The sequence below is a fragment of the Rhipicephalus sanguineus genome, chromosome 4 (genome assembly GCF_013339695.2).
Source record: "Rhipicephalus sanguineus isolate Rsan-2018 chromosome 4, BIME_Rsan_1.4, whole genome shotgun sequence".
NCBI classification, from domain to species: Eukaryota; Metazoa; Arthropoda; class Arachnida; order Ixodida; family Ixodidae; genus Rhipicephalus; species Rhipicephalus sanguineus.
In genome coordinates, this window is record NC_051179.1 from 182,820,792 (window position 1) to 182,845,538 (window position 24,747).

Here is a 24,747-nt window from a genome sequence, read left to right on the forward strand (position 1 = left end):
TTATGGATTTCAGGAGCAGATATCTGCGGCAATCTAGAAGAAAAAAAAACATGGTTGATCCCTCTGTCATAGGAATCGGTATAACAGGAAAGTAAAACGTGTCTTCACAGACGTAGTTCAGCGTTTGTTGTGCATTGTTTCGCCCCGAGGGCGAAGGAATCAATGCTATAGCAACAAGTTGTAATGTCACGCGAAGAACGGCAAGCCGCTCGAAACTTCCAACGCGTTGCTCAAGCAGAAAGGACGCGCGGAGCTAACATACACAGGATGAGCGCAAACTAACAACTGTCGCAGCTGGACAGTTAAAGCGCGCTGGTCAAATACAAAGGAGGACACACGAAACGAACGCACAAGTATACACAGGATGAGCGAGAACTGTCACAGATGTAAATTATTTGTTTGTGAGCAGCGCGCTCCTTTCACATAAGCGGCGCCTGCAGTGAGCGAAATGACCTTCGTGTTCTCTGTAACTTGAACGCAAACTTGCGGTGAGAGCGCAAGACGTACAAGATAAGGGCGCGCGCAGGAGCGACCACGCCCTGTAGACACGCGCTCATCTCAACGCGGGGGGCGACGACATATAAAGCACGCTCTTCGAGCCCTTCGCGCCATCTCGCTAGTGATAACGAAAACACGCTGATGTACCCTGATCTCTGAGTGCCGCCACTGGCATATGGTGTATATAAAGAGCACGCCGTTAGTATGACGAAGAACGTGCCTTTTGTGGCGGAGTCGTTTCGCGCTGCGCGCTAGGGAACGAGAGGTCGCAACTTCGATTCCAGGTGACGGAACTTTTTCTTGTTTTTTGCCATATGTTAGTCTTTATATTTTACAACGTCATATCCGTTACCGAAATGCGTCAGCGGAACCGTGGTGGACCCCGGCATAAAACACTTTCGTGTTAATAATTGTTTCTGATGCGATCGCGGTGTGTTGTGTAGATAGATTGAAAAATAACTCCTCGAAGTACGTTGCCTGTCTCAGTTCCCATTTCAGCCTGTTTCAAAATGTTTGAGCGCCTTCGAGTTTAGTACACCCCGTGTACGTTGGAAGGAAACACTGCTTTATTTTGCTCCGAACAATTTGCAAGCTTGGAGTAAGCCGAGGCTTTCTTAAAATTTCTTATAACGTTTAGCTCTGTTCACTGAAAATTGTGGAACGTACGCTGATAGATCTTTTCATATATATCGAGTTTACTTCTGTTTGGTTTAAAGACATAGCGTGATGCCTGAAGTGCTTTATATTGGCTTGTTTTATAAACTGATAATTGAAAATTTGAGAGACGGCGGGTGTTCTCTTGCAACTGACAGGATTACATTTAGAAGACGGGGCAGTGGTCGTTTATTGCCAGACACCTATGTGCCTAAAAGGCAATGTGGGCGAGCTGAGGCGTATCAATTTCTTTACAAGAAACTGCGCACAAAAAGCGAGGTCAAAAGAGAGGTGTTTCCGTTTCTTTCGCTTTCGTTTTCTTTGCGCTGTTTTAAGGAACGAATGGTCCTGCATTGTGCACTGCGGCAGACATACGGTCACGTGCTCGTGACGGTAAAGATGGTAAATACTTAAGCCACTAAAGATGCTCCTTATAAGGTAAACTTTTGCCCGGAAAGAGAATGACACTGAAATTGCAACGATAGCAGCACACACAGTCGTTGTTCACTAATAGCTAATGGTCGTCAGGACACGTCATCCTTTACCGATGAGTGACGAGAATTTCACCGTTGTCGCGTAGCTCAAGAGTGAACACGACTACTCGCGTCGTGAGCGAAATCTTATCGGAATAGTCGAAAACTATTGTGAAGTTCTCCATTAAGATTTGTGTGCGGCCTGCGCCGAGCAGTGGTAATATTTTGCGGTTGAATCCCGATGGCATAAAAGTTGAGCTATAAGCGCACGAGGCGATATCGATAAGAAGGTCAAGAACAATATGTATGACTTCTTATGCGTGTTGGTGTGGCGATTTTATTTGCAAAATCTTCAGGTTCGAAGCACGTTCTCTGTTCGAGAAGCAGGTCCATATGAAAGCCGCCGCCACATAGAAGCATTAGATTCTTCATGCTTAGAGTCTGGGAGCACTTAAAAAAAGCGCCGAACGTTGACAGTAATGCATCCAAGCGGGCAACATACCACCGCACCTTTTCACACTTCAAGGCATCTGTTTCCTATTCACTGGTACAGCCAGGTAAATCTCATTTTCCTTATCTCTAGGCAAAATGGTTAATGTCAACGCTTTATTTTTCTTGGTCCTATTATTAACCAAGCCGTGAACATAACACTGTTTTGATAGTGTCATAATTCCAGTGTCATAATTAGAGCGCAGCGAAGGCTGTGCGCTCATTACGATGCAAAGTAAGCGCGCCCGGCGCACCCTGCCAAGCAACGCGCTGCTGAGGTCGTGGTAAGCAATATTGATGATGGCGTTGCCGAAATGTTATGTGGTACGCTAGTTCGAACCACCTCCTTCGCTTTGTACCCGAGTCTGCGCAGAGGTCATCTTATCGACGCCACTATCTTTTCGTATCTGAAGTAAGGCCTTGCGTTTAGCATGTCTTAAGGCCTTGCCCTGCTTTCGCCACTCGCCCATTTTTCAGCGAGTTGCATGTTTTTTACAGCCGTCTCGAGAAGCTTCTTCAAGGCAGGCCTAAGATGCTCAGCAACGTTGCTTGTTGGGCGAGTTGGAACGAGTCAGTCATAGCGTAGTTCAGCGCAAAAAACAGGCAACAGACGAGTTGCCTGTTTGTCCTTGTCCTCTCACTCGTCTGTTGCCTGTTTTTTGCGCTGAACTACGCTATGTCTAAGATGCTCATTTGTGCATATGAACGTACTTCCACACCTGAGTCTGTAATTCTGAACTACATTTTTTTTTACTTAACCACAACATGCCGCCTTGTGCAACCCTTGGAACTGGACAAATATTGACACGGGCACTTGTGTCGTAGTATTCATGTGACGGGGTTCGCTAACAAAAACAGTTACACGCATCAGCACTCCGTTCTATAGAGGCCACAAGGTACGGAAACCTTCGCGTTCAAACTTCAGTTGCAGAAGGCTTGCTTCGTACGCTTCGCAACCCATGATGTACAGCGAGTCATGATGCCGAGAAAGCAAAGCACCTAGTCGTCATACCATACTATCACAAGATATCGCACAACCTAAAGAAATTAGCTAAGCGCTCTGAAGTTAGGGTTGTCTTTTCGGCTCCCAAGAAGTTCGTCAGCCTTTGTGGCCTTCATGACCGTGACGGAAAACCCAAAGGTTGTAATAAGAAGCATCGAACTGTTTTTGTTCCCTGCATCATTTGCGTTGTTTATCGTATCCCGCTTTCTTGTGGTAAAGAGTATATTGGACAGACGGGCCGTTGCCTTAATGATAGATAAGAGAACATTGTAATAATGTGAAAAACGGCCAGGGGAGTTGGCTGGCCATTCATTGTAAATCCTGCGGCTGCACACCGGTATTCAATGCATGCACAGTTATCAAGAGAATGTTTGACAAGCTTACTAGAGAGATTATTGAGGCTGAGGCTATCGCTTCACTGGGGTCTAAGTGCGTCAGCACTCCCTCGCTTACGCTCAGTCATAAGGAATGGTATTTTCTAAGAAACTAATTCTTGTGCGCATCATACATGTCATGTGATGTTATTCTTTTGGTGATATAGGCGAGCGTGCGGTGGTAATAAACATTACGTTGGAAGTTAGCGCCTGTGTCGTGTGTCCTCTTCTTGTGTCCCCGTTTCTTAGCGCTATTTTCAACCGTCACAATGCACCAACAAGCCCAAATTTCGACAGTCCCCCATCTTAGTTGTAGTACATGAGCGCTGCTGCTGCGGCTCTTTGATGCGTGCTTCGGTTATATTGGCCTTTTGAACGAATACTCGGAAGATAAGACGACTCAATAAAACTGTGTCCGGACCTCCAATGCATGGTTATCACAGCGAAGCTATTTAGACTATCCGTTTTTTCTGCTGCCTTTCATAAAAACCTATCATAAACGGCTATGTGCCACAGAAATTGGGTAAATCCCGCTACTCACCACTGGTCCACTAAAAATGAAGTCAACAGTTAGCCCAAAAAACGGGTATGCGCCACTGTGCGGCCTATCAGAAAACTATCAACATCATAACTGCGCGTGTACCAGAGAAACTGGGTAAATCTCACTACACACAAGTTTCACTAAAAAGGAAGAAGGTAATAGTTAGCCCAAGAAATGGCTGCGAAGTGACGGCGGCGAGCCAATGACCCCGAGTACGTACTGTCGGCCGCAGAAGTTTCCGGGATGTGCAGCGCGTGGCCGAGCGACGGAAAACTGCATTGCTGCGTCACCTACCGTGATGCGGCGGGTGTTGAGGCTATCGGCCTCGGCGATCAGCGACGGCGCGTTTAGACAATGTGCCGTTGCCGAATCTAATCGCGGAGGCTGCGGCCGATAGCCTCAACACCCGCCGCTTCACGGTAGGTGACGCTGCAATGCAGTTTTCCGTCGCTCGGCCACGAGCTGCACATCCCGCAAACTTTTGCGGCCGGCAGTACAAGGAGAGAATACAAGGGAACTAGAAAGGCAACGGGCGGCTGCGAGACGACCCCGAAGCGATGGAAGGCCAACGACGACGTGCCCGTGTCGTGTCTTTCACTGTCTGTGGTTTAACTCTAACCACTCTGTGCTGAGAATCAACATAGAAACATCGTATCATCACCTGCCTAAAGCCTACAGCAAAGACCTAGAGGCTTCCTAGAAACAATCTGTATCACCTAGGTAAGCCCTAGAAACAACCTAGACGCAACCAGATAAGTCTTTAGAATCGTCCAGTTTCGCTGCTTCAAGGGTTGCGCGTTAGTGGAAGCTTCTTCATTTCTTTTCAGATGTGAAGCAGCTTTTGCTCGGGGCTGCGTTCGTCCTTCCCTCACGCGTCCTCTCCCCACTGCGCATGCGCCACCTCTCCACCCCTCTCCTCGCGCTCACGTGAGGTGGGAGGAAGTGGGGTGAGCGCTGCCTCCGCTACGTTTCTCCTCTCCCGTTTCTCTCTCTACGCCACAGCTGCGCGCTCGTATATATGTGGCGCGCTCGCTCCCGTTTCACTCTCCTTCGCAACGGCGCTATGGACGCTCGCGAAGCTGAACGTAAACGGCAACGCCGGCAAGCGACTCTCGAATCTGCGAGGCAACGCCAAGCGGAAGCGCAACAGAAGCATCGAGATGGAGGGGGGGGGGGGCAGTAACATAAGCGGTCCACAACATACACACAATTCCACACACAAATGAATTATATAAATGGAACAACAATGGAAACAAAAGTGAACAACCAGCGCTGCTTGCATCCCCACATGGTTCCCTTAGTTGGAGATGGTGTAATTTTTTTTATGTCAGGTTAAACTGAACCCTAACGCTAAGAAAAAACTGCCGATACGCTCCCATGTGGACAGGTCGCCTGTCGTATAAAAGTGCTTGCGTCGCTGAATCAATATTAGTAATAAAAAACGAGAAATCACGTTCCCGTCGTCATGTGAGCAAAAATGTTCAGTGAACGTCAGCAGGCGAGCGACACAGGCTAGAGCTACACAGGACCGCGGATGCCGCTGCGGCGCTCAGTCGCCGCCTCTCAGGGTTGTGTTGGTGCTACCTTTCCTGCACTCTTTTTATCTCTCGATTATATAATGCCGGCTATGTTCAAATTCGTATGAGATAAGTAGTTCTATGCGATTCTTAAATTGCTCCCTTTATTTCTCCTCAGAATTGTGATATCGTAGGTGAATAAAAAATTAAATGTAATGTTAATGTAACGATAGCTTCCAATGTACGAAATTTAACTAACGCGTTCCTATCGCATTCAAGGAACTTGTATCGGAAATTCGTTCCAACATAGGGAAGAAACGAGTTTTCGTTCGTGTTTTAGAGAAACGTGTGCGACACCGTTTTTTTTCTGTGGGAATAGGGCATGCAGCGGATGGCGTTGAAAACTGTGGCTGGCCCGTCTCGCTGTACAGGATCACATTTGGTCAAGCTGCGCTTTCCAGTGCAGGTTCGTGTGCTGTCACGCTTCTTGTGTGGAAGTGTGAAGCACGGAAAGCCCTTGAGATAGTCATGCGTGAGACGAGGCCTTCAGTCATCCGTAAACTTTAATGAACAAATGGGTTGCCTGTACCTTTGTGACACGCTTGTGCCTGTACCTTTGCGCTGCATATATTGTACAGAGAATGTCCACTCGCTTGAACACTGACAATTCTGCGTTCTTCAATGCTTTGTGGGTATGGATGGTATAATCGATGAGCCGAAGAAGCTTTTTCCACCCTCATATTCCCTGCAAATGCATGGGGGGGGGGGGAGGGGGAGGCCTTGCGTTGCATCTTCAGGTGGGATTTCGGCGCCTTTAGTGTATGACGAGATATTTTCTTGGTAAGCTCCATTTACCTGATCCGTACTTGGAAAATCGGCGCGAACACGACTGGGACCCAAGGAGAGGACACAGTTCGAGCGCTGTGTCGTCTTTTCCTTTTTCTTTACGCAATGGAAACCCATCTTTGTTCGATCGCACGATATGAGCGTGCATTTTAACAGCAGCGACACCGTACTTCTTACAAAAGAAGCCCGCAATGTTCAGGGCCACAATATAAGTACTTTGAAGCCTCTGTGCGTGGGTGAAACTCAATGCATGTCTGTATTTCGCATCTGGCACTATAATTCTCGGGTTTTATTAGGGGCGAACAACTTGCGCGAGGACACGTGCGTTATCAAATATGGCGGAAACCATAGAAGCAATGGCTCTCATCTACGACCAAGCTGTCAGTTTTCTCAGGGAGTGACTACTTGAAGGCTGAATGACAGGCTATGCTATCGCCTTTTGCTCTCTCGCACTTCACAAATGTTGACGAAAATTCGTCACTGCTTTGAAGGTTCGACGATCATTTCAGAGCTTGTGGACCAGAAGTGGCTAGCATATTGAGATTCTCACTCATGACGGCAAGTAAATTACTCACCAAATTAATTATATTTATCAACGAATTTATAACCATAATACATGTCGTTTAAAGTAATTCAACAGTACGTGTTTCGGAAGCCCATACCTTTTCTCCGCTTTAATGTCCAGAGAATCTTCTTTTGCTTGGTGCCGTAGCACCGAAACCGCCAAGCGCATTTAGTGGGTCCAAAATTATGGTTTAGAAAGCATCTCTCCCCTGCTTTATTTTAAGCCTGTACGGTCTTGATAGCCAAAGTCGTTTGATGCAGCTATTTTAAAAATAAATACTGGGATGTTTATATGTTTTCTGCTGATTAAAGAAGCTTAGTTGAAAGTCAGCGCCTGTTCTTGTCTTTTTCTCCCCGTGTGCGTCGTCTTGATTTTTTTCGCTGTTTACTTCCATGGATCCATACCAACTGGCCCACCTATCTACACTTCTATAAAATACTGTTTTTCTGATTTGGGCCAGACGATCCGAAAGTTACGTAAATTCCGCTACACGCATGCACATGATATTTTCGTATTTTCGAGGCATTCATTTCATTGCCGCATTACGCTATAGAGCCCCGCAGGGGCGTCTGCGCAAGCAGGCGTTTGGTGTGTAGCGACACCACGGACCCGAGCTAACGGGGGGGTTTCGACCCCTTCCCACGCCTCGCCGTGCGTGGCTTTGCCGTGTCCGGGGAAAAGGGGATCCTGGGGGTTGAGCCGACGCCGGGTGATTGGACCTTTAAGGCCCCCCGGCAGAGGCAACACGCCCCTTTGGCCCCGGCTTCACGTAGACGGCACCCCTGGGCTGACCCACCCAGGGGAAATCGGCAGTCGCCTTTTCCTATCTCTCTCCCACATCTTCGTCTTTCTCTCTCACTGTTCACCTTTCCTGTCCTCTACTCTCTTCAACTTACTTCCTTTTTCATGGCGGCAAGGGTTAACCTTGTGTGGGTAGCCAGCCTTGGATACGCCATATTTGGTTATAGCGGTAACGTACAGCTGGCGCTTGCAGGATGTGCTTGTCACACTTCCTGCAGCGTCCCCTAGTTGGGCTCCGTGGTGGGTGGTTGGCGTTACTGCCGAAACATACGACATCCTATGGATAGCTCTTTCCCGAAACTTCCCGATCGTCCCCATAAGAGGGGGCGCACCGAAGATGTATTTCGCTTTGTTGGACACCAGACAGAAACCTTTCCACGTTATCATGTCGTACATTCCGAAAAAGCAGGAAAGACAGTGAGAATGATCTCACCTTTCCTGGTCTCGAAAACACTGTCGGATACAATTGGAGCAGGCTACAAAGCATCGAGAATGGCAAATGGAGATCTCCCCTTAGAACTCCGCGACCAAATGCAGCATCAGAAACTGTCGAATCTAAAATCATTTGGGGACGTCCCAGTGACAGTCACCCCCCACCGCACGATGAACACATCCCGTGGTGTTGTCTCAGATGATGACCTCATGGGACTAACTGAGGCTGAACTTGTTGAGGGCTGGAGTGACCAGAATGTCCTGAATGTGAAGAGAATTAGCATGAGGCGCGATGGAAAGGAAATACAGACCAAGCATCTAATCCTTACTTTTGGCTCCAGTATCCTGCCCGAAACGATCGAGGCAGGGTACATCAAACTCAAAGTCAGACCCTACATTCCAAATCCTCTCCGATGCTTCAAGTGCCAGCGATTCGGCCACAGTTCACAAAACTGTCGCGGCCGCTCTACCTGTGCAAAATGTAGTGCAACTGAACATCCGTCCGAGTCCTGCGAAAATGCTGCACACTGTGTGAACTGTGATGGGGACCATGCCGCGTACTCGCGATCGTGCCCATCATGGAAGAGAGAGAAGGAAATAGTTGCAATTAAGGTCAAAGAAAACATCTCCTTCAAGGAGGCACGCAGGCGTATTTCCTACCTACCGAATGGTAGCTTTGCCGATGTGGCGCGACAGGGGGCAGCGTCACAACGGCTTCCGGCGGCTGTCCAGCGCGCACGTAGTGAGCTGGCAGTGACGCCAACTTCCCCCTCGGCGGCTGCAGCCAGTGCTGCATCGCCATCTCTAAAAAGGACCCACCAGCCTCTGAGCAGGTGGGCCCAAAGGCTCTGCCTCCTGAGGCGAAGCCTCTTCGGCGAACATCCAACGCCTCGCAAGAGGTGATGGACACTAGTTCGAGTGAGGCGGCGCGGAAAGCGCCAAAGGAGCGGCGCGACTCTGTCGACCGCTCTAAGAAAGGAAAAATTCCTATTACGGGGCCTAGAAAGAACTCCGTAACTTGAGGTTTCTCTAAACACACAGCACTAACCTTCCATTCAAGATGGATACGCAGGTATTGCAACGGAACGTCAGAGGTCTTCTGCATAATCTAGACGACGTTAATGAGCTCCTGCGTAAATTCAGTCCAAAAGTGCTGTGTGTTCAAGAAACACATCTTAAACAAACACATACAAAGTTCCTCAGACAATATGCCATATTCCGCAGGGACCGTGACGACGCAGTCACTTCGTCCGGTGGTGTGGCGATCATAGTTGATAGTAGCGTTAACTGCAGGCAACTCCATCTGAGAACTCATCTAGAAGCAGTCGCTATTCAAGCGGTGCTTTTTAACAAGCTAATCACTGTCATCTCATTATACATTCCCCCAGGCTATAGACATAGTAGAACTGAATTCCAGAACCTAATTGATGAGCTTCCTGAACCCTATTTACTAGCTGGAGATTTCAATGCACATAGCACTCTTTGGGGAGATTCTCGTTGTGATGCGAGAGGAAGACTGATAGAAAATTTCCTATTCTCTACTGGTGCATGTCTGCTCAACAAAAACGAACACACATACTTCAATGCCACGCACCAAACATACTCATCTATCGACTTAACCATCACATCCAGTACTCTAGTTCCGTATCTTGAATGGCAGGTTATTAAAAACCCATACGGAAGCGATCACTTCCCTATAGCGATAAGCTTAACAAAACGAGACAGTGGTTCCCCCCAGCTTCCTCGTTGGAAAATAAGTCGGCAAACTGGGAGCTGTTCCAAGAACACACATATCTACAGTGGGATGACATTGCTTCCTCTAGCATAGACGACGCTGTGGCGTATATAACACATTTTATTATAGACGCTGCTGAAAAATGTATTAAACAAACCAACAGACAAATTAGAAAACGTCGTATACCCTGGTGGAATGAAGAATGTAGGGAGGCAAGAAAAAAACAGAACAAAGCTTGGGCTTTACTTCGCGACCATCCAACAGCTGAGAACCTCGTTAATTTCAAGCAAACAAAGTCGCAGGGCAGACGAGTCCGTCGACAGGCTAAGAGAGAAAGCTGGCAAAAGTACATATCTAACATAAACTCTTATACGGATGAGGGTAAGGTGTGGAATAGCCTAAACAAAATAAATGGCCGGGAAACACAACCACTACCCTTAGTAAATACCGAAGGCAATAGCATGGAAGACCAGGCAGACTTTCTGGGTGAACACTTTCAACATATTTCTAGCGCATCCCACTATAATCCAACCTTCCTGAGGTTCAAGGAACGCGCTGAGCGGGAACGCCTTGAACGAAAGTGCGCAAAAGATGAACCTTACAACCGTCCGTTTAATGTAGCCGAACTCAAGGCCGCTTTGAACTCCTGCCACAACTCAGCACCAGGTGGTGATCGTATAATGTATGAGATGATCAGGAACTTACACCCCGAAGCACAGAATGCACTTCTGTCTCTCTACAACACCTTGTGGGCAGCTGGGTACATTCCAACGTCTTGGAAAGAAGCCATTATAATTCCAATACACAAGCAAGGGAAAGATCCGTCCTTAGCCAGTAGCTATAGGCCAATAGCATTGACGAGCTGCTTGTGCAAACTCTATGAAAAAATGATAAACCGGCGATTAATCTATCTTCTCGAAAACAACAACCTACTAGACCCACTTCAGTGCGGCTTCAGGGAGGGTCGCTCAACACTAGACCACCTTGTTCGCATTGAGGGAATAGTTAGAGATGCCTTTATCCATAAACAGTTTTTTCTTTCCGTATTTCTCGACCTCGAGAAAGCCTATGACACAACATGGCGATTTGGAATCCTCAAAGACCTGTCCACGTTGGGTGTTCGGGGCAACATGCTCAAAACAATAGAAAGTTACCTGTCCAATCGCACTTTTCGCGTTAGAGTGGGAAATGTCCTGTCAAAACCGTTCACTCAGGAAACTGGTGTGCCACAAGGAGGAGTGCTTAGCTGCACCCTCTTCATTGTAAAAATGAATTCCCTTCGTACGATTATTCCTCCCGCAATGTTTTACTGTGTATATGTTGATGACGTCCAAATAGGCTTCAAATCATGTAACTTTTCAATCTGTGAGCGACAAGTTCAGCTTGGCCTGAACAAAATAACTAAGTGGGCAAATGAAAATGGTTTTAAGATAAACCCCCTTAAAAGCTCGTGTTCTTTTTAACAGAAAAAGAGGCCTTGTATCAGATCCTGAGGTTACGCTGGATGGACAACGCTTGCAGGTCAACAAAGAACATAAGTTTCTAGGTGTCATTCTTGACTCAAACTGTCCTTCATCCCACACATCAAGTACATTAAAACAAAGTGCCTAAAAACAATGAATATCCTAAAAATACTGTCACACACAACTTGGGGAAGTGACAGGAAGTGCTTAATGAACCTCTACAAGAGTCTTGTCAAAACACGTTTAGACTACGGAAGTGTGGTGTATCACTCTGCCGCACCAAGTGCGCTGAAAATACTTGATCCGATTCACCATTTGGGCATACGCCTAGCCACTGGCGCCTTCAGGACGAGCCCAGTACAAAGTCTCTATGTGGAATCAGACGAGTGGTCACTCAGTTTGCAACGGTCATACATATCTTCACGTATTTTCTGAAAGTGAATGCACAATCTGAACACCCTGCTTATCCTACTGTAAATGATACAGGATGTGCCACACTATTCCACAAGCGACCGGCACTAAGAGAGCCGTTCTCACTTCGTGTCAGGAAGCTTAATGAAGAAATGGATGTCTCGATTGTTACACACCATGTAATGCCTCCAGCGAGACCACTCCCGCCATGGCAGTGCCAACAAATTGACTGTGACATATCCTTCATCAGAACTTCCAAACATGCTCCACAAGCGCATATACATACACATTTTCTTGAATTACAGGCAAAGTACTGTTGTGCTGAGTTTTTTACTGATGCTTCCAAGTCGCATGCCGGTGTTCATTATGCAGCGATCGGTCCTTCATTTACAGAATCCGGCGCTATGCACCGAGAAACAAGTATCTTCACAGCAGAAGCCTTTGCACTATTGACTGCTGTGAAACGTATCAGCAAAGAAAAGTTAGAAAAATCTATTATATTCACAGACTCTCTCAGTGTGGTGAAAGCCATCATGTCTCTCCGAAAGAATAAAAACCCTGTAGTGATGGAACTATATGCACTCCTTTGCACCATGTATGCATCTGGCCAACATATCGTGTTATGCTGGGTGCCTGGACATAGAGACATCGAAGGCAATGTCTTGGCTGACGAGCTAGCCACTTCTGTCCACGTAAATGCTACTAATACATCTATGGGGGTTCCCGTAACGGACCTGAAACCCTTTTTAAGGAAAAAGCTCAGGGCCTTCTGGCAAGGTCATGGGACCTAGAACTAGATAACAAATTACACTTGATTAAGCCACACCTTTGTAGTTGGACGCCCACTGCAAAGACACGCCACACCGAAGTAACATTATGCAGACTTAGAATAGGACACACACACAGCACACACGCGTACCTTTTATCCGGTGGTGAGCCACCCAGCTGTGATAAATGTGGCCAGCCACTCTCAGTCCTTCACGTCTTGTTGGAATGCCGAGAACTTGAAGTGCTTAGGAGAAAACATTTTCCAGTACCAGTCCGACAGCAAATCCCACTACACCCAGCAATGTTGCTAGGCAAGGATCCGTTTTTCAAATATGAATATCTTTTAAGATACTTCAAAGAACTTAGTAATTTTCACATCATATACACAGGTGATCCGTAGCACGGCCTCTCACAAGAGGTCGATGTTGCGGTAGTCTCTTAAGAGAAAGCACCTACCTCAGGCCCTTGGTCTCAAGGGCGTACGTGAGGTTTTCGTGCTACCTCCATGCTCTATTTTAGTAACGCAAGCACTACTGATTTATCCTCACCACACAATTCACGCCACTGTCATGATTTTAGCAATTATACTTTTTTACGCACCGTCACTGCGAACAATTTTAGGCCCTTATACAGCCATCTAACATCCTCATTGATCACATCCCATACCATGACCTGGCACTCTTTGGCCACCACTGGCCCTTGTGCCAAAAAATACCATATAACAACAACATACGCTATAGAGTATGTCGTGCTATTTAGCCATACTGTTGCCTTACGCTTGTGTTCGCAAAAGAATACGGTACCCACGCAAATACTGTGAAAACCTCTTTTATGAAGTTGCCCTAACCTTGAAGTTTTCCTATATCTTTAGTTAACGGTTGGATCGACGATGTTAATCGATTGATTGGTTCTACAGACCTACTAAGGAACGAACTTTAGTGCTGCACGTTATTGTCACTAAGCCACTGTAGGTGCCCGGATCCATAGTTCAAGCCCGATTGTTTAAAGAAAACAATGAAAAGCGAGAAGGAACCAAGAAAGAAATTCACTACAGTAGCGAACTAGGCGGGGTAGTTCATCATATTGAAGGATGATGAATAGTGCCAGTCGTGAGAAGAAACCCGAAAAGAGCGAGCAGTAGCTTCAAGCAGTAGCTTCCTTCTCACAGGAAAAGCTTGTATGCCCTAAGGCGGTGCTTTAAATATGCTGTGTCAAGACAAGGAAAGCCAGCGCGTAGGATGTTCTAATATAGCTCCACTTGGGGAAGAGAAAGCAGTGACGCATTTGTTTCCTCCCGCCTGAGCGCTTCCCCTGATCTCTCTTCTAGGCGCCAGTCGACGCAGCAGTTGTCGCCGGACCATGATGCTGGGTCTACTCTTCGCGTTTGCATCGCACTTCTCTGCTATTGGTAAGTCAGCTCTCTGAACCATTTCACTCGCTTTTTATCCAGGATGGCGCATTTTGAAGATTAGTTATGCGTTAGACACAATGAGAAGCTTCGTTTTGGAAGACATAAATACTGTTCTAAGCTGACCACATATCCAGAACCACTTTATTTCGCTTTGTCTTAAGCCGATAATAATTAACGATGCCCCTGTAACAAGCATGCTGTCGTCAGGGGTTGTTGGAAGAGGCAGTATAATTAAATTATATGATAAAATTTGGGATGCCTTTGCTGAACGGCTCATCCTGTAGCACTGTCTATTCGCGTAATCACGTATGTTCTCGAGAAGCAACCGTAGGAAATGCTTCAAATGTGCGTGTCTCATAGATTGATGTATCAGCTCTTAGCAACATCTGACTTCGTTAGCGGTAACATTACATCGAGAACATATCGTACTGGAGTAATTGTTATGCTATCGGAGCGTAAATGCATAAGGCCGTTCATATGTGCAATATTTCCCGTAAGGTGGCGGTCTCACTCCGGCGACACAAACACATGGTTTTTGTCGCTTTTCCAGCTGACGCGGCGGCTGTTCTTGATTTACATAGTTGTCTTGTATTCATTGAAAAGCCTTATCTTTGTACGTTTCAAATATATTTATTAAAAACAACTGAGGATTTTGCATTTGTTCATTGATAGCGAAGAATAAGCGCTCCTTACAAGGGTTTGTTTGACTCTGCCTCAGCAGTGACCATTTTTTGAAAAATGTGCTGCACTTACAGTACTGTTCCTTGCGCAGCACTTTTGGGACATACTTGCCTATTCCCTAAACGTAGCATATTAATTTTGGACTCTTACTTTTTTGTTGCTGAGCTTTTGAAAAATGTCCAATTGAGGAAATCTCGCAGCAGGCTGTCCGGTAACTATTCGCTAGCGCAAGTGACTTTTCGGGGCGTGTATAGAGGATAATATTTTCCGTCTGAATGTTCAATTTCATCGATGTACGCGCGGTGCTTTTTAAATTATGTTCATCTAAACTGGGCAATATTCTCAATGTAGGGACTTACGTTGGCCAATTTTTGTGGAAAGCTCGTGAACTTCTGTGGCTGAATTTGCGCGTATAGAAACTAGAGCCCCTGATTTCTTTTCTCAACGTAGCTGTTCTCAGTAAAGCCAGAAGAAATGCGAAACGAAGCTCGTAAATTGTCTTAATTTATTGTGCAGCACACGTCAACAAAACCGGTGTAATCTTCAAACAGCGCTCTAGTCTGGGCATCCGTAGCTTAAAATATAGCAGGTACGGTCTCCTGATATAATTATAGACATGAATCACACACAAATACTGCAGGAATACTGAGCAAGCAATATTATTCCTATCGCTACAACTAAAATCTTCCACTAGCGCCATCTAGACGCACAAAGCGAAGGCGCTGAATTTGAAAGCCCGCCGTCTTGAGTGTGGAGTCTCCTTGACGGGAGACTGTGAGGAGCAGGAGTATGCACGTTGTCAACGAAGGCTGCTGCGGGCCGCGATAATCTCCTCTGAACTGTTTTTAATATGCGGGACCCCCCCCTTCCCAATTGCACTGCCGAGCCTGTGACGTCAACTTTTGATCCTTCCCTCTGTTGAAAATTCACCCCCTCTGAAGACGGGGTGAATGTCTTCAGGCCAGAAGAAAGGCTGAATTCTCGGGACGTCACGCTTGTGTGTGTGCGTGTGTTTGTGGCTGTTGCGTGTGAGGCCCCTCTCGGGCTGCCACCAAAAAGCGAAGGGTGTGCGGCGACAGAGAAAGCAGACGAGCTCCGACTTCAGAGGGATAGACGTAATGGGAGACCACAACCGTGCACGAAGAAGAATACCCTTTGCGGGAAGTGTCAAGTCGTATAAAGAGAGGCATAAGAGACAGTAGAATCGGGCGTGTTGCTACAACATGGTAAAGTGCTTAACACCGCAAACGACATGAGGGGATAGCAGAGAGAGCTTAAAAGTGAACGATCCGTTTCTGGTAAAAAATTCATGTGAAATACAGGATTTTATTTCGTCGCGTTGGAATAAGTGTCTCTTCGTTTTTCTGTGGACCCCAAGGACCTGTATTACTCTATTCCGCATGAGTCATTGTTACAATGTATTGAAGAATGTATAGATGAGTTTGGTGCCTCTAATTTCCAGACTCAGTCTGGTGTCAGCGTTAGCGGGTTTTTAGAGCTTCTTAGGTTTTACCTTCAGTCGACGTACATCCTATGGAATGGAAGACCTCACCTTCAAAAAGCTGGTATCTGTATTGGGTCTTGCATCGCTCCCATCGTCAGTGACCTGTTTTTAGCCGAAACTTGACAGATCTATTTCGGAAGGTTTCACTAACATTAATGTGACGCACGTTTTCAGATACGGAGATGACTTTTTTAATTTTCATGGAGAACGATGTTGTATCGTACAAGACTTACGCTCTTGCTGTTTGAGATCTGCTGCGAAGTGGTTTTAAACATTTTGAGCTTACCCATGAACTCAATGTGAATCGTGAAATCAGGTTCCTTGACGTTAAGCTATTCCTAAATAATGCCGGCTCTTGTTGGATGTATCACCCGCGTGTAAATAAGCCCTTCTTGCCATTTGACTCCGCGCATTCAAATCTAGTTAAGCGGGGTATCACAAAATCTTGTTTCATGAGTGCTTTGAAAAAAATCCTATGCTACACAAGATAATGGAGACCTTTGTTGAGCAATCGTCAAGGCTGACGTCGGCTGGTTACCCCGACCATGTGCAAGTTTCCGTGGCCGAAGGCCTGCTGCGTGAGCTTCTGTCCAAAGAGAGCGCTAACGTAGTCCAACCTGTCACAGCCAGACAAGCTTTCGCCGCAGCTTCCGTATATGCACAAGAAAGCGCACAATCTTAAAGCGGCGCAGCGAGTGAATGTGAACGTGGTCTTTACGGCCCCTCGAAAACTTGAGTTGTCTGTGCAAACTGTCCGTTCCAGCGTCCAGACGCACACTCGGGTGCACTAGCCAAACACGCAAATACATTTAGAGATTGCATTTGTTATGTAGTTTATCAGCTACTGTTGTCGTGTGGAAGATACTACGTCGGTCAAACAGGTCGTTGTTTAAATGAGAGGCTGAAGAAACATCTGTACAATGTTGATCGGTATAAACAAGGGTGGCTGTTTGCTCATTGCAACACGTGTGGGTGCAGGCAAGAGTTTTCAGATTGCACCGTTGTCGCAAAATGCAGGCATCGCACCACACGCGAAATCGAGGCAGAAAAGATTTTTTGATTAAAAGATTGTGTTAGCATCCCTTCTGTCGCATCACCTATAAAGAAAAGTTGTTCCTTTGGTTGGCGTTGTGATGTACTTGTGCAATATCATTGTTTCGCGCATGACCGTTGGAACTGGTGACTGTATAAAAGCGAAGACTTTCGCAAGAAATAAATTGTTGGCAGTTCAGCGCTCTGTCTTCTCTCTTCTATCCCATCCTGTCGTTTGCGCTGTTAAGCACTCTTTAAAGAGAGGCAACTGGCAGTGTTCAGCCCATCTATAGTTCCTGCGCTCTGAAGGCTCACACCACTCATTCTGAGGATCGCTATGCCAGGCAGGCGACTTCTTGGTTTTCTTCATTGCCAATGGAGCACGCCCTGCAACAAGGCCGTCTCGTGGTACCCTGCATCCAGGGGTCTAGGCAGAAATTTGTTTCGGAGGGCTGGGGGGGGGGGGGTGCCTCCGTTCATAATGACTGCTGTCAAACTGAAGCAGCTGAGAACTGAATAGTGACCATCAGTGAATGAGGTAGGAGTAAACGACAGCGTCAGAGGGGGATTATTTAAATATGTAACAGAAGGATGTAATGTCTCATGGTTCCCTTGTGATGTGACCTCCGTGATGGTTTGTTACCGAGCCCCTGCCTTTTTGCACCGCATGTCACGGAAAGCAGCTGGCCAGTGAGCCCGGACTTCTCTAGCAAGTTGCCGCGCACGGAACGGGCCGGCGCTGGCGGTCGAGAGCCTGCTGTGTGCTTTTCAGTGCAATTGTTCCTCCCGTGGTGCTTCAAAAGCACTGCACCGCAAGAGGTACAGACAAGTGCGCGAAGGGTATTGGTGAGAGAGAAATGTCTTTGAAGGGGATAGAAAAAAAATTGCAGTGGCTTAGCTCGTCTATGCCAGGATATACGTAGCGTTAGCAAAGGTTCAGCTGATTATTCTTAGCTTTCCAGATTGTCTAAGATTATTAGCCTTCTTCTGTTCATTCTTGGTACGCTGAACCGCTAATTGCCAGGCAACTACTTCGGGATCCGATGAGATAAGCTTCTCGGCTCTTCTGCGCCGTTGGGCAGCATTTGCGCTATCCTTCTCCATGGCGTTACACACCTGCAGACGCCAGTGAGAGGCGCTATCAAGCGTCTCCAGCACAGTGTCAGACGGCGACTGCACAGCGAAGGCGAATAGCTGCGCGCACGCTGGCGCCAATACGTCTGCCAAGACTACGACGTCACTCTGGAAAGCGCTGACCGGCGGCGGCGGAGTCTGCGCGCGTGCCGGCGCCAGTTTGTCTGCCGCGGCTACGACCCCACTACTCCTGAACGCGCAGACAAGCAGCGGCGAGCCGCGCGCGGCGGTGTCGGAGAGCGCGAGATGTCAGCTCCGGTGAGCCAGCTGCGTGACATCACTGATCCTCGCGCATGCGCAGCACGGGTCATCACGATCCACGCGAAAGCGGCTCGGGCTAGGCAAGTGTAACTAACGCTACAAAAACCACTTATCAGGGCCTCATTTCCTCGTACCGCGGCAGCATGGTACTCGTCCCCTCTTTATCCAGAATAGCGCCAACTTTCACCCCCGAAAATTTGTCCTCCTCCTGGCTGAGTGGCGTCTTCTGGTAGCTCGGATAGAACTACTCGCAAGATGGCAACCCTGGAACTGCCACGTTAAAAGGGTGGTGACACCATAGTTTGAGGCTGTAAAACGCCTGCTGTAGACTTCCGCTGTATGCAAGGACACTCGGCACGAAGTGTTGCACATAAGAAACGTCCAGAAAATATTCTAATTCGCTTCCAAAGTTTGCCTAAATGCTCTTTTTCGCATCCGGGAGCCATCGTTAACGCCACCGACACCGACGTCACTGCGTAGGAAACTTAACGAAAGCTTTAGTCACGTCACGCCACATTAGAGTGGCGTGCACGGAGCAGAAGAGAGCATAGGTTGCGAACCTATACTCACTCTTTTTACTCAGGGTGCTGCCGAACTAGCCAAGCTTGATGGCATTATTCAAAGTGCTTCGCATCTTTACGTGAACCTGCGAAGACTACATTGCATTGTTAGTTAGTTATCCTGGAAGTGTTATTCAGCGCCGTAGCCATGACGGCGAGTGAGGAACTTTTTTTGCCTGCAGGCAGAAAGTATTTCACGCTCGCCGTCATGACTACAAGCGGCGCTGACTAACATTTCCACGGTTCAATGCACATATATACCCCATAAAGTGGACGGGAGGGATGACCGCCGCTGTAGGTCAGTTGGTAGAGCATCGGACGCGTTATTCGAAGGTCGCAGGTTCAGTGCCTACCTGCGGCAAGTTATTGTTTCGTCCCCTTTAATGATTAGAAAAACAGCGCAAAACCACATGACACACAGGAAGGGGAACGAACACAGCGCTGAACTCCCAACAAATTTATTGTGAAAAACCAAATGCATCGCCTATAAATACACATGAACCACTCGCATAATAGTGCGTCACTGGACATAGCACATAGCGCAGACAGGCAACGAATAGCACAACCGAGACAGATTGCGTCAAACGCCTCCGTAGATACTCCACTTCCTTGGGCAATAATTCGATTGACGGGGTGCTGACACAGTTTTCACCCAAGTGCGCAATCTTATACGCTTCAACAACTTCACGTGTTAGGCGATCCCTGTGCTACTGACAACAACACTTCTCAAAAATAGGTGAGCACGTGCACGACCTACAGTGGATGGCTAACCAGCCATCTTGTGCACGCTTTACATTGTTGCCATGCTTTCTCATTCTGTCGTTAGCACAACGCCCCGTCTGACCTACATAATATCTACCACACGTGAGAGGAATCTGATACACATGTTCAATACATTCGATATACCTAGTTCTGTGCTTCTTCTGACAACCTATTTCCCGGTTCATTGAACTGTATGGACTCGTCAAACGGCAAATACTGTTTAATATTGCAGGAACAGAAAACACCACCTTAATGTTTGCTTTTTGCGCGATTCTTTTCTAGTTACAAGTTCATCATTTTCCTTCATACATGCTCGAAATTTTTTGCGCATGCTCTCTGCGAATAAGCAAAAACATTAACCTGAAAAGAGCAAAAAAGTGGCTGTCATTCCATATATACACAGAACATCGCATAACTTAAAAAGAATCGCGCAAAAAGCAAACATTAAGGTGGTGTTTTCTGCTACTGCAAAATTAAACAGTATTTGCCGTTTGACGAGGCCATACAATTCAATGAACCGGGAAAAAGTTTGTCAGAAGAAGCACAGAAGTAGGTATATCGATTGTATTGAACATGTTGTGTATCAGATTCCCCTCACATGTGGTAGATAATATGTAGGTCAGACGGGTCGTTGTGCTGACGACAGAATGAGAGAGCACGATCACAACGTAAAGCGTGCACAAGGTGGTTGGTTAGCCATCCACTGTAGGTCGTGCACGTGCTCACCTATTTTTGAGAAATGTAGTGTTGTCAGTAAACACAGGGATTGCCTAACACGTGAAGTTGTTGAAGCGTATAAGATTGCGCACTTGGGAGAAAACTGTCAGCACCTCGTCAATCACAATATTGCCCAAGGAAATTGAGTATCTACAGAGGCGTTTGACGTAATCTGTCTCGGTTGTGCTATTCGCGGCATATCTGCGCTATGTCCAGTGACTCACTATTATGCGAGTGGTTCATGCGTATTTATAGGCGATGGATTTGGTTTTTCACAATAAATTTACGGAGCATAGAGTTAGTTATCCTGCGTTTTCCGGGGCTCCTGTGCTCGGGGTTTCCTGCGTAAGGCGGGAGAGGGGAAGAGGTGCCGTGTGCCATGTGTGTTGTGCGGAGTTTGTCCAGAAGGGTGTCGGAGGAAAGCGTGGAGTTGTGAATTAGGAGTGTAATGTGATGTTGTGACTTCGTGTGTGTGTATGAGTGGGGGGTTAATAAGGTGCCGCAGGAGGTGCCATTCGTACTTGGTAGAAAGGTTGCCAGCTATGATTTTGCAACCTGACCCCAATTGGGACGGCACGACTCCTCAGCGTGCGCAGTTATTTGTCTGTAGCGCGTCTGTAGAGCGGCGTTTTAACGTCCTGTTATGTTTCTGTGGTTTCCATCAGCGTGGTTTCCATCTCTCCAGTACGCTGTGATGGGCCTCCCAGAGGTGGGCTAGGCGAGTGCACAATGTAGGAATGTCGCGTGGTGTGGTAATGTCTTGTGTGTGTGCGGTTGTCCTTCAGGAGAGATGTCACCCAATGATAAATGTCTTGTATCGGGGTATTGCGCAGTTCTCGACGAGCGGATCAGATGGCGTCCCAGTGAATGAGATTGCGGGTGAGGAGTCGAGGTCTGTGTGGTGTGTGAAGTATTTGTATAGCGATAATGTAATGGTCGCTTCCAAGTGTGTGTTGCGTACGAAATGATGATATATCTTTGAGAGAACGGCTGAGTGTGAGGTCCGAACTAGTGTCCATGGCCGTGGCCTGGCGTATGTTGTAATCGATTTTGGCTATAAAAATCGGAGGTGTGTTAATTTTCGTGGGGATGATTTTTATCAGGATACATGGGGTGGATGAGGTGATTGTGTTCTTGGTAGGTAATGGTGCGATGAATGGGGCAATGTCGATGGTGTGTGAGTATACTGCATGGTAACTGGGAAGTTTGGCTTGGTGTTCCGTGTCCTGCTACAAAAGTAGTTTAGGTATGGGAGGGAGGGTAGGTATTAAGAGCTGCAGCAGTGCTTGCTTTCCCGAAAGCCGCGGCAGTTCCACTGGATTTAGGGATGTCGCGACCCGCCATATTAGAGTGTGGGGGGAGCGTGATTTGGAGCATCTGTCCTGTCTTTTCTAGAGTGTTCGTCTTCCTTAGCGCAAAATCAAGATGTTATGTACTCACCAGCTCACCTAACAAAAAGTTTTATTGAGGATTGGTCGGTGAGACTCCAAGTCCAAAGCATACAACATACGATCAAGGATTTTCTAGCCAAGGAATTTATCACACACTCTGAGCACAACTTCCTGATGACTAAAAACAAGCAAGCAGGCCGCTTCTACCTTCTTCCGAATATTGATAAGGTGCCTATAGATGAACTGCTTATCGCGCAAATCCCGGGCAGGCCTATAGTATGTAACAATACATCTATTGTGCCGCTATTAACATTTCCATACCATCTTTTATCTAAAATACCATCTAACCTACCGTCTTTTGTTCAAGGTACACCTCATTTCCTTAGAATAATAGATTCTGTTGACGAAACACACACTCTCGGATCAGGCCATTGTGGTAACATCAGATGTCTGATCCTTGTGTACGAATATACCTATCACTCAAAGAATTGAAGCGGTTTCAAAATCTCTCATAGAAAATAAGCAAACACATAATCCTGAAGTTTACCTATCGTTACTGAAATTAGTGCTGGACGCTAAATTATGAATTTGATTCATCACACTACCTGCAAGCTTTTGGCACTAGTATGGAAACCCTTTTTGCGCCAACATACGCCAACATTTTTAGATGCCAAGCAGCTCTTTGTCTCACATGTGTAACGCCGTACGTTACGTGCATCCGTACGAATTCGCCGCAACGCGTTCCCCTCGCCGTAGGTGTTGGAGCGTTGCCAAGTAGGTCACGGCACAGCTTTGAGTTGACGTGACGCTACCCTCGCACGCTGCCCTCGCAGGTGCGCGCTGACGTCACTTTCTCCCTCACCCGCAGCATGCTCGCCGTAGCGCCCGCAGTTGCCGGCTGCTCCGCCCGCTCGCAACACCTCTGAATGTCACTTCTCTCTCGTTTCACCCGTGGTAGTGAAGGCGAAACGCGCGCTGCTCCGGTCCAGCGTCCGTGTCTCCACTCTGAAGAAACGACTACGAAGCCTTGCCAAACGCTTTAATGAAACTTACACGAAACTCAACCCGCCTCCCGTGTCTTTGCGTTTCAAACAAACGTTTACTCGAGTAAACGCTACAGAGTTTCGCTTCAAACCGTTCTTCCAGCACCCGCGTCGGCGCCCGTTTCAACCGGGTCAACGCCGTGCGCACCGCTGCTGCTTCGCATCCCATCAGGGTTCCCTTCAGGGAGATGGTCCAAGTTTTGTAGGAGAGTTAGAATCAGAGCTGTTGGAATCATGTCCACTGAAGCCTTCCACCTATCTTCGTTACATAGACGACATTCCACCTATCTCCGTTACATAGAATACATTTTTATCATATGGGAACATGGCGTAAGTACACTAAACGCATTCATTGACCACTTTAACAACTTTTACTCTAGTAATAAATTCACCATGTACCATTCTTCCAGCGAAATGAACTTCCTAGACACGACGGTATATATTAAAGCAGGAAAATTGAAAACGACGCTTTGCAGGAAACCAACAGACAGCCAGCAATACCTAGATTCCACTAGTCATCACCAGCGACACTGCAAACAATGGATATTTGTATGACAGGCGAGGCGTATAAGAATGATCTGTAGCGACGACTGTGACTACGTTCACCACTTAAGCAACCTGAAGGAAACATTAGTTAAAAGAAATTACCCGCGGGATGCTCTAAACAAGGTCTACAACGAAGCATGTCAGCTAGTTAGGAAATCATCACTAGCTCAAAGGGCGCCCGTAGCACAGCCCAACCAGCCGCCAGCGTTTATAACCAAATACTCAAATGCGCTACCAAACATAAATAATATCCTCCATAAGCATTACCCAATACTGGCAAGCAACGAGCGCTTTAGAAAAGCGTTCCCCGGAGTACCAAAGGTCGTGTATCGCCGCAATAGGAATTTTAAGGACATGTTAGTGCATGCAAAAGTAAGCCCTGATTCTACTGCCCACATAGCACCTTGCTCTCGTCCAAAATGTAAGACTTGTAAACACCCTCAAGATGACGTTATAGTTAAAAGAACCGGAAGTGATTACGTCCATGATATAAAATCTTGTTTTACCTGCACTAGTTCACACGTTATCTACATGATCGAATGTTCATATTGTCAAAAACGGTACATTGGCAAAACGGGACAACCTGTCAATGTTAGATTAAACGGGCATCGCGCGGACACAGCGAAGAAGTTACCCAAAGCAGTGGCACAGCATCTTAATGTAGCAGGTCACAACTTCGACGATCTCAAACTTTACATACTTCAAACTTCCGGTCCCAAAGAGACAGAAAATATAGTCATACCTTATCCATAAGTTCAATAAACTCCAGCCAGCAGGCATTAACGTTTCTAAGGGGGCTCTTGAATCTATTCGGTATGGTGCATACACAACGAAAACCTATGAGAGTTAAGCCCTTCTTCTAAGAATTTCTTTGTTAAAATTACACATGCTTCCACTGACAATCATTCAGCGAAACCTACACCCTCCCCTCCCCCCCCCCGTTTTTTTCCTTTTGTTTTCTTTTTTTCCCCTTCCTTATGACTCACCCAGTTCGTCACGGCGGCCTCTCCTCCCTTCCCCACCCCCACTCTGGATGTTGCCCTCCCCTCCTCCCATGTGGTGGAGAGGGCACGAAGAATACACACACGATAGCTAAGGAAATCAGTTCCAGCCTTGAAGAAGACAAGTACACTTG

General features: G+C 46.9%; 1 protein-coding gene across 1 annotated transcript in view; it reads left to right on the top strand.

The window, feature by feature from the left end:
* The first annotated feature begins 13,850 nt into the window (after window positions 1–13,850).
* LOC119390949 (cytochrome P450 3A16) overlaps window positions 13,851–24,747 on the top strand; it is a 153,541-nt gene continuing 142,644 nt past the window's right edge. The window contains exon 1 of the mRNA XM_037658660.2: window positions 13,851–13,978. The gene's annotated coding sequence lies outside the window, so the exon portion shown is untranslated. The remainder of the gene's footprint in view (window positions 13,979–24,747) is intronic.